The following is a 9,474-nucleotide window of genomic DNA, read 5'->3' on the forward strand; positions in this document are numbered from 1 at the left end:
AATTCTTCAAGCATAAGAAATGCCGGTTTCACAACAGTAACACCATAGTTATGTTACTATCATACACAAACATGTATATATATATACATACATGTGTATATATAAACATGTGAGTGTGTGTGTATGTGTATATATATACACACATATATATACATACGTATATAAAAATAAGCATATCTATATATATGTGTGTATTTATGAGAAGGTTGTATGTTATTTCAGGAAAATTTCTTTATTATTTCTAAGAAGACTATGGCTATGCTGGAGCACTGCTTTTAATTGAGCAAATCGACCCCAGGATTTTTTCTTTGTAAGCCTCGTACTTTTCTATCAGTCTCTTTTACTAAACTGCTAAGCTATGGTGGACATATACACACATACACACATATATATACAATGGGCTTCTTACAGTTTCCATCTACCAAATCTACTCACAAGGCTTTGGTTGGCCCCAGGCTATAGTAGAAGTCACTTGTGCAAGGTGCCACACAGTGGGACTGAACCCAGAGCCATGTGGTTGGTAAGCAATCTACTTACTACACAGCCACTCCCACACCTATACACACATAGAAATGTATATACACACAGACATGTATGTATGTGTATATCCATCTATATATACATACATACGTAAAGATGTATACACACACATGAGGAGGCAATGCCTACTACTCCCGGATATATTATAAGTATCCTCTTAACTGTTGCCATATCTTCATTGCTGTTCGAGCGAAGCAGACTCACAGGATATTTCTGAGACAGAAAGACTTCAAGCCAGTATCAAAACCCAATAACCAACCCTGGTAAATAATATTCTTCTCCTATTTATTTAACACACAATTTACCACCACATTTACATTGCTAAACATTCATTAGACTTATTTCAAACATAAATATACTGTTATATAGATATTGTTTTATTTGCACAACATTTTATAGACTAGACGTTGTTTAAACATTTTGCAGTGTCACATCACAAGTAAAACCTTTCATTTCCAGATATAATATAAAGTATGGTTGTGTTATAACTATGTTCAAAACTATTTGATGGAAATGTTCATCTAAGGATACATCATTTTACGTAGTTTAAAGTGGATTTCTAAGTCTCAGTGAAATTTAAAATTTGCAAATTAATTTCATGGCAGATAAATTAATTGGTTTTTTTTCATAAACTTAATCTTTAAAAGCTTAGTCAAGAACGGCCCCCTGCATATAACCCTTCTTTTTCTAGGGTCTTCGACAGTGGTGAGTGGGAGAAAGACATTCTCAAAACAAGAGGCCAACGTGAATGCACACAAAGAGAAATCCTCTACTAAAAGTAGCTCAGGGGCCAGCTTTTGTGTGAAATTTGGTGATAGATTTAGTCTGCAACATAGGGTGGCCACAATGGGATTTGAACTCAGTTCATAAAGAACCACATACCTACTGGAAGGCATCGTGTCCAATATTTAATCTACCACCTCAAACTAGTATTTAAATTATTGACCCCTGCATAATAAAAGTCAAAGCTGACCATGCCAGAATTGAACCCAGAACACAAAGTGTCAGTACTAATACAATTTCTAATGATTCTACTAATTGAAATGTTTAAAACTGAGTTTTTATTTCAATATTAAACTTTGTATATAAATGGAATTGTTCTGGTGATTTCATTTCTATTTTATATCTTGAAGCAAACAAGAAGAATTGTTTAAATATTAAACAATTTGGTGACAACATATTTTCTCTCTCAGCAATCTTTATCCTACATCAACATTTTAATGTGCAATGCATTAAATATGTTTTCTCACCATCTTCGATATTCTATATCAGATGGATGGCTTCTGAGAATTACTTCACATTGTCTGCAGTTATTATTCACTCTATTACAAACAAAGAGCAAAGTCCCTAAAATGCCCCTAAAAATATATTCAATCATGACAACTTATGGGAGGGTCATGGTTAGAAAGTTTTGACTATAGCATTGCTAGACAAGAATTAACTTTCAGGTAAAAATCAAAAATGGAAATCATAGTTTTAATATATTTTAAACAAATGTATTTCTTTCATTTTAGATATATTTACTGTTTATAAAAATAATTTTAATGATTCAATATTTCAACTTTATAAATTGTATTTCGGAATTATGAAAGTTAAACATCCTATTAAATTTAAAAAGATTGTATTTTTAATATATTTTTACAAATTACATTTAAAATATTGTATTTTTAATAATAATAATCTATGTTATAAATTTGTATATTTCTTTAAGTTAACCAAGAGAATGTCTAAAAATTAAAAAATTCCAAGGTAACATCAGATATACCAACGAACATGCACCTGTAAATAATGTAATTAATCATTTGTTATTACCTGGCCAAGGTACGACCTGGTTATGTTTCTCTAATGATGCTCTCTCAAGCAATAATATATTCATAGAAATCAAACAGTTAAACAAGTGAACTTATTCATGTAAAAAGGGTCAGTTGGCAAAGGCATTCACACATTTTACTAAAAGACTGTTTCCAGTATCTGCTCTGGTGCCCTGAGTTCAATACTAGTGAGGTCAGCTTTACTTTATATTATGATTGATAAAGAACCAGTCAAGTATGGAGTAGATTTGTCATCATTGTGTTCTTCCTCCTCTTCAACCACTTCTTTCTTTCTATGTGCAAGACATTGCCAGGGGTTACACAAGTAGAGAGAAAGGCTCCTCCAGATTTCAAATCTCTCCAAGTCATTCTATATCTTATATCATCTGGTTGACCTCTTTTGATTTTAAATACAGCCAGAGAGGTCAGATCTTCTGATGCTGTTTTTCAACTTATTTTCCATCAATGTAGACCCAGAGTTTATTTACATGCCTCTTCTTCATCCATTTCCTCCCTCTTTCATCGTTCTTCTCTTTGTTTATATTATCAAGTCTGCAACAACTGTTGTAGTTGACCCTTCCACTTTTTTCAGCCGTTTAAGGCTCTGGTCTCAAAGACACCCATCCGGTCACTGCCACTGTGCTTCTGTTGTTGTTGTTGTTGTTGTCAACACCAGCTCATTGGCCATTCCCAGCATCAGCTCTGCCACTATAAATCCGTATGGAGTCAGGATCTTTTGGTTTGTGAATCTGTGGTGTATATATATATATACACACACACAGGAGTGGCTGTGTGGTAAGAAGCTTACTTCCCAACCACATAGTTCCGGGTTCAGTTCCACTGCGTGATGCTTTGAGCAAGTGTTTACTATTATAGCCTCAGGTCAACCAAAGACTTGTGAGAGGATTTGGTAGATGGAAATGAAAGAAGCCCGATATCATCATCATCATCATCATTGTTTAACGTCCGCTTTCCATGCTGTGATGGGTTGGACAATTTGAGTGAGGACTGGCGAACCAGATGGTTGCACCAGGCTCCAATCTCATCTGGCAGAGTTTCTATAGCTGGATACCCTTCCTAATGCCAACCATTCCGAGAGTGTTACTGGCTGCTTTTACGTTACACTGGCACAAGGGCAATCCAGGCGATACTGGCCACATCCACTCTCAAATGGTGCCTTTTACGTGCCACCTGTACAGGAGCCAGTCCAGTGGCACTGGCACCAACCTCGCTCGAATCATTTTTGTGTCACCAGCACAAGTGCCAATGAGGCAATGCTGGTAACGATCACGCTCAAATGGTGCTTTTCATGTGCCACCAGCATGGGAGCCAGACAGCTGCTCTGGCAATGATCACACTCGGATGGTGCTGTTAGCGCTCCACTGGCACGGGTGCCAGTCATCGAATTTGGTTCAATTTCGATTATATATATATATATGTGTGTGTGTATATGTTTGTGTTTATGTTTGTCCCCAGCTTTGCTTGACAACCGATTTTGGTGGGTTTGCGTCCCTGTATCTTAGCGATTTGGCAAAAGAGAATGATAGAATAAGTATTGGGCAAAACAAAGAATAAGAACTGGGGTCCGTTTTATATTTGACTACAGGCGGTGCTCCAGCATGGCTGCAGTCAATGACTGAAACAAATAAAGGAATACAATATATACATATATATATATATATATATATATATAATATATATATATATATATATACTAGCAGTATCGCCCGGCGTTGCTCGGGTTTGTAAGGGAATAAATATAAAGCATTTTTAGAGAGTTATAGCAAAATAATGGAAAAAAAATTTTGGTAAATTTATTTTTGAGAGTTTAAAAAGGTGGAGTTGCGTCCCTAGACAGTCTGTGGTTTTGTGTTCTGATTCTCGACCCCATGTCGAATTTATCGATTTTTTTCAAACGGGGGGAACTTTCAAAATTTTCGCTGCGTTAGTTTTGAATTATGACATTGGGCTATGTGTGTGTCAAGTTTCATCAGAATAGGTTGAAAGCCGTGGTCAGGGTGAGGGTACAACCTAACAGACACACAGAAACACACACAGACAAACTGCCGTTTATATAGAGAGAGATATGTATGTATGTATATATATATATATATAGATATATATATAATATATATATATTATATATATATATATTTATATGTTTATATACATATATATACATACATAACATATATATATATTATGAGAGACAACGTAAAGGGGGAATGGTAATGTGGGAGGTGACAAGAATTAGAAGCAGTGGGGCAAGAGCACAAGAGTGGCTGTGTGGTAAGAAGCATGCTTGCCAACCACATGGCTCTGGGTTCAGTCCCATTGCATGGCACATTGGGCAAATCAAAACCTTGTGAGTGGATCTGTTAGACGAAAACTGAAAGAAGCCCATCAGATATATTTATGTGTCTCTGCTTCGCCCACCAAAGAGCTTGACAACCAATATTGGTATGTTTACATCCCTGTAACTTAGCAATTTGGCTAAAGAGACCAATAGAATAAGTATTGGTCTTAGAAAGAATAAGTCCTGAGGTTGATTTGTTTCACTAAAGGCAGTGCTCCAGCATGGCCACACTCAAATGACTGAAGCAAGTACAAGAATAAAAGAATATATATATATATACACGTCGCCTTACTGGCACTTGTACCCGGGCTAGTAGGGTGCTAAGAGCATCATCCAAGCGTGATCGTTGCCAGAGTGGTTAACTGGCTTCCGTGTCAGTGGAACGTAAAAGACACCATTCGAGTGAGGTCGTTGCCAGTACTGCCTGACTGGCATGTAAAATGCACCCACTACAGTCTCGGAGTGGTTGGCGTTAGAAGGGCATCCAGCTGTAGAAACTCTGCCAGATAAGATTGGAGCCTGGTGCAACCATCTGGTTTGCCAGCCCTCAGTCAAAATCGTCCAACCCATGCTAGCATGGAAGGCAGACGTAAACGATGATGATGATGGACATAACATATTAATATATATATTATATATATATACATCATCATCATCGTTTAGCGTCCGTTTTCCATGCTAGTATGGGTTGGACGTATATAATATATATATATATACATATATATATATATATATATATATATATATATATAAATAACAAATTATGAGAGAGAAAAACATCATCTGATATATTATAAAGGTTTTGACATCCATTTTCCCTAACTGGCATGGGTAGGACAGTTGACGAGGAGCAGTGACCAGAGGACATTGCTGAGCTCCAATGAAAGATTTGGCAAGATTTCTACAGCTGGATGATCTTCTTAACACCAGATGCACACCACACACGTGTGTATGTGTTTATGTATGCATAAAAGTATATGAATGTATAAACATGGGTTTACTTATGTTTGATATTACATCTGATTTTGTATGCTAGCATGGTTAGGTGAATATATATGAAGCATTGTTTACAGACAGCCTTCCTATTGCTCACCCAAAACCATTTTGCAAGAACAAAAGTTCTTATTTCCCATGTCTCCAAGGTGGGTGTGATTGGTTGACAGATTGTTTCTGTTTGGAGCAACTTAAAAGAGATTGCAAACATAAACAAATGCACAGACACCTACGCGCACACACACTCAGCTCGAGTTCACTGCTCCTGTAGCAGAAACAGCTGGAAGCTAATGAAGGTGTCTAGTAACTCTTGTTCTTTTGTCGTTCATTGATTCATATCTATAAACATACATAGACACAAATATTTGTACATGGGTATGTGAAGGTATATATATGTATATATATATATTATACATAATATATATATATATATATATATATCATCATCATTATTTCCATCCGCTTTCAATGCTAGCATGGGTGGGACGGTTCAACTGGGGTGTGGGAAACAGAAGGCTGCACTAGGCCCAGTCTGATCTGGCAAAGTTTCTACAGCTGGATGTCCTTCGTAACACCAACCACTCCGTGAGTGTGTAGTGGGTGCTTTTTATGTGCCACCGGCACGGGGGCCAGGCGATGCTGGCAATGGCCATGATCGGATGGTGCTTTTTATGTGCTACCAGCACGAAGGCCAGTCGGGCGGCGCTGGCTACGGTCACGTTCAGATGGTTCTTTTACATACCACCGGCACTGGTATCACAACTACAATTTCCATTGATGTTGATTGACTTGGATTTTGATTTTGATTTATATATATAAATATTTAGCAGAAGTAACAAAGTGACCCAAGATCCGAAAGTTTCGTTTATTAGCATTTATCAAACTGGTTCTTTGGAGGTATTTCCCAGACCTCCAAACACCAGTTTGATGAGTGACAACTCTTGGACCTTGAGTCCCTACTGTCACGCCCCTATCACCCTTACCTCTATCTTTCATCTCTCAATCACTCTCTCTTCTTCTTTTTACTCTACTATCTTACTGCTGTGACAAAGATTGGCAGTAAATCTCTTCTCTTCACCATTCTTCCAATGAAACTAGGGAGGTCACTGGACCTACCTGAGTCTCTCCCCAACACTCAACCACTCCATTTCATATATTTATTACCTTAGATCTCTCACACATCCCAAGGCATATGTCACACCCAGAGATTTACTTTTGTCAAAGACATGGCGATCGCCTCTAGTGATGGTGCCAAAAGATGCATCCAGTGCACATTGTGCAGTGGTTGGTGTCAGGAAGACCATCCAGCTGTAGAAAGAAAACCAGAAAATGTAACTTCAGGCAAGATATTCTTTGAACCATCCAACCCATTCCAGCATAGAAAGTGGGGGTAAAATGATGATCACATACATATGTACAGACGTATGGATGTATAAATATACATATGTGCATCCTTGTGTATATATTATACAATTCATTCTATCATATATACATATATATGTATGTGTATCCTGAAGAAGGTCTCTTTATTTTTTCATCCTCCTGGGGTCAAGAGAGTAACAGTCATTATTTCATAGACCAAGGAGGCGGTGGAGGATCATTCTGATGATGATGGGTCACCAGAATGTCTAAACACCCCACCAATATTTCCTAATCCACCTCATTAAACCCCCAATACTTCATAATAAACTACACCAAGTTATAACTCCTCACCTAACACAAAACAAAACACACTTCACCTGCCAAACCTTTTTCATACAAACACATCTTTCTCATTGCTACCCAAACATTGTCCCTTATATTAAAGATAATTAAGATGAACCTACCTTTCATTAATTGGGCTTATTCATTAACCAATCTTTATTATCTCAATCAGCAACAAATAATAACGATCTCTCAACATGCTGTCTATCAGTGTGTTATATTGAAAGCATCTTTGGATAAGCTTCCGAGTTAATCAATGTTGTGTATGATAATTGTGTGGATTATATTGAAATGTCGAGAGATTTACAGCATTTGTCAGGTTTAAGAACAGTTTCATCTCCAGCTATTCGTATCTGTGAATCCAGGTAAATATGATGGAAACCAAGCCAACCATGACTGTCACATCATTTCCAGTGCATATAATTATTAATAATACTTATATCCTGATTTGTAGGGACGTGGTATTTCATTATGCAACCATAAATTCCTGTAAAATATATTAAATCGTTTTAGAAGTCAACACACATTCTACTTTGTTAGCAGTGTTTTTCACATTATTCTATTGATATTCCATAGAAATTATAGTTGGCTCTGATTTTTTGCTAAAGCTTTCCTATCGAGATGTCAGATGTAAACAAACAATGAGATACACAATGAGAACTAAAAACAGATGTTTTTCTCTTTGATCTCATTGTGTTTCCGTCTGACATTTCGATATGAAATGTTGTAGCAGGAAATCAGTCCTGGCTATAATTTCTACGATAATATCTGTAGAAATAACCTCAACAAATATTATTATATTCCTTCTTACTACAAAACTTTTCACCATCACTTATATTCAGTCAATAAAGAAATGGTGTATTTATATCTTCAAGTTTTATTTCTAATGATTATTCCATTGAAAACACTTTAAATGTTTAACTTCACTGTCAAATAAACAATTTGTTTAATATATTTAATGAAATGTGTGTTTTCCTTGAAATTCTTTGAATGAATCAAGTAAATATTATTTTATCAAAAGCTTTTCACAAAACTAATAAAGCTTTCATTTTATTTCAGCTTTCACGTAAGAATTAGTGAATTTGAAGAGATAAATTGTATTCGAAGGAAGAAAACAAAATCCACAGAAAAGAATATATTAACAGAAAAAGATAATAATTCTATATTCATAAAATGGAGAAGATTAATGAAGAAGAAAACAAAATGTTGGCTCTCGTTCCTGCCACAGTCTGTGATACAACACCAATTTATAAGGGAACTACACCAAATCTTACCCAATATTAGATACACAAACACAAAGAAAACAGAAGAACAGGAAAGAAAAGACACAAAGAAATCTAAAGAACAGGAAAAGTCCATGTACCAAGTTTTTTTTCATATTGTGACATGTTACCGAACACTAATCAAAACAGACCACATCAATACGTTTATAGATTATGTAAAGGATAATGTAATCACATGGACTCTCTGGGTTTAATGGATCTCGAATTTTACGTAATATCAAACGTAAAATGCCAAGATTTCTGGAATTTGCAAAACAAAATAATGATTTGTTCACCTAAACCTTGATGGTTTCAACAAAGACTCTTTGACATTTATGTCACCTGTAAACCCATACAACCACAAGACCATTGAACCACCAAAAGTAACCACAAAATTTCGTCCTCTTCGGCCAGTTGTGACCAGAGAAGTAGGATTGAGGAATCTGGTGAAGACTTAAGCAACCCAATATCCAATATTGTTGTCATACAAGGGGGAATTGTAACATATTCCCGCCCACTTTATGACAATATGTTGGTAACAAGAGACGGCAACAGAAACGATGTTCGTGGTCATCTTCTGTCACTGATTTTACCAGAATCAGTGAAGACACAGTCCTGGCCACCCTCCCATTTCGAAAGATGATTCTTATTATCAACCCTTTAAGTTTGGGAATCAAAAGAATTCAGCTAGGATAATCTTGGTTTCTTATTTGGAAACATTCTACGCTTATAGGTGTAGAAAGTTGGTCAGACCATATACGTCATTGACTGGGAAGAGAATAGAATAAAATACGAATATAACGAAAAC

The 9,474-nt window shown here is 36.2% G+C and overlaps 1 long non-coding RNA gene across 1 annotated transcript; it reads left to right on the forward strand.

Annotated features, from left to right (window-relative positions):
* The first annotated feature begins 658 nt into the window (after window positions 1-658).
* Window positions 659-8,530, forward strand: LOC118761952. Its single transcript, XR_004997751.1, has 2 exons — window positions 659-803; window positions 8,464-8,530. It is a non-coding gene; the product is annotated as an uncharacterized LOC118761952 (long non-coding RNA).
* Window positions 8,531-9,474: the final 944 nt, after the last annotated feature.

The sequence above is a fragment of the Octopus sinensis genome, unplaced genomic scaffold, assembly GCF_006345805.1.
Source record: "Octopus sinensis unplaced genomic scaffold, ASM634580v1 Contig18762, whole genome shotgun sequence".
In the NCBI taxonomy this organism is placed as follows: domain Eukaryota; kingdom Metazoa; phylum Mollusca; class Cephalopoda; order Octopoda; family Octopodidae; genus Octopus; species Octopus sinensis.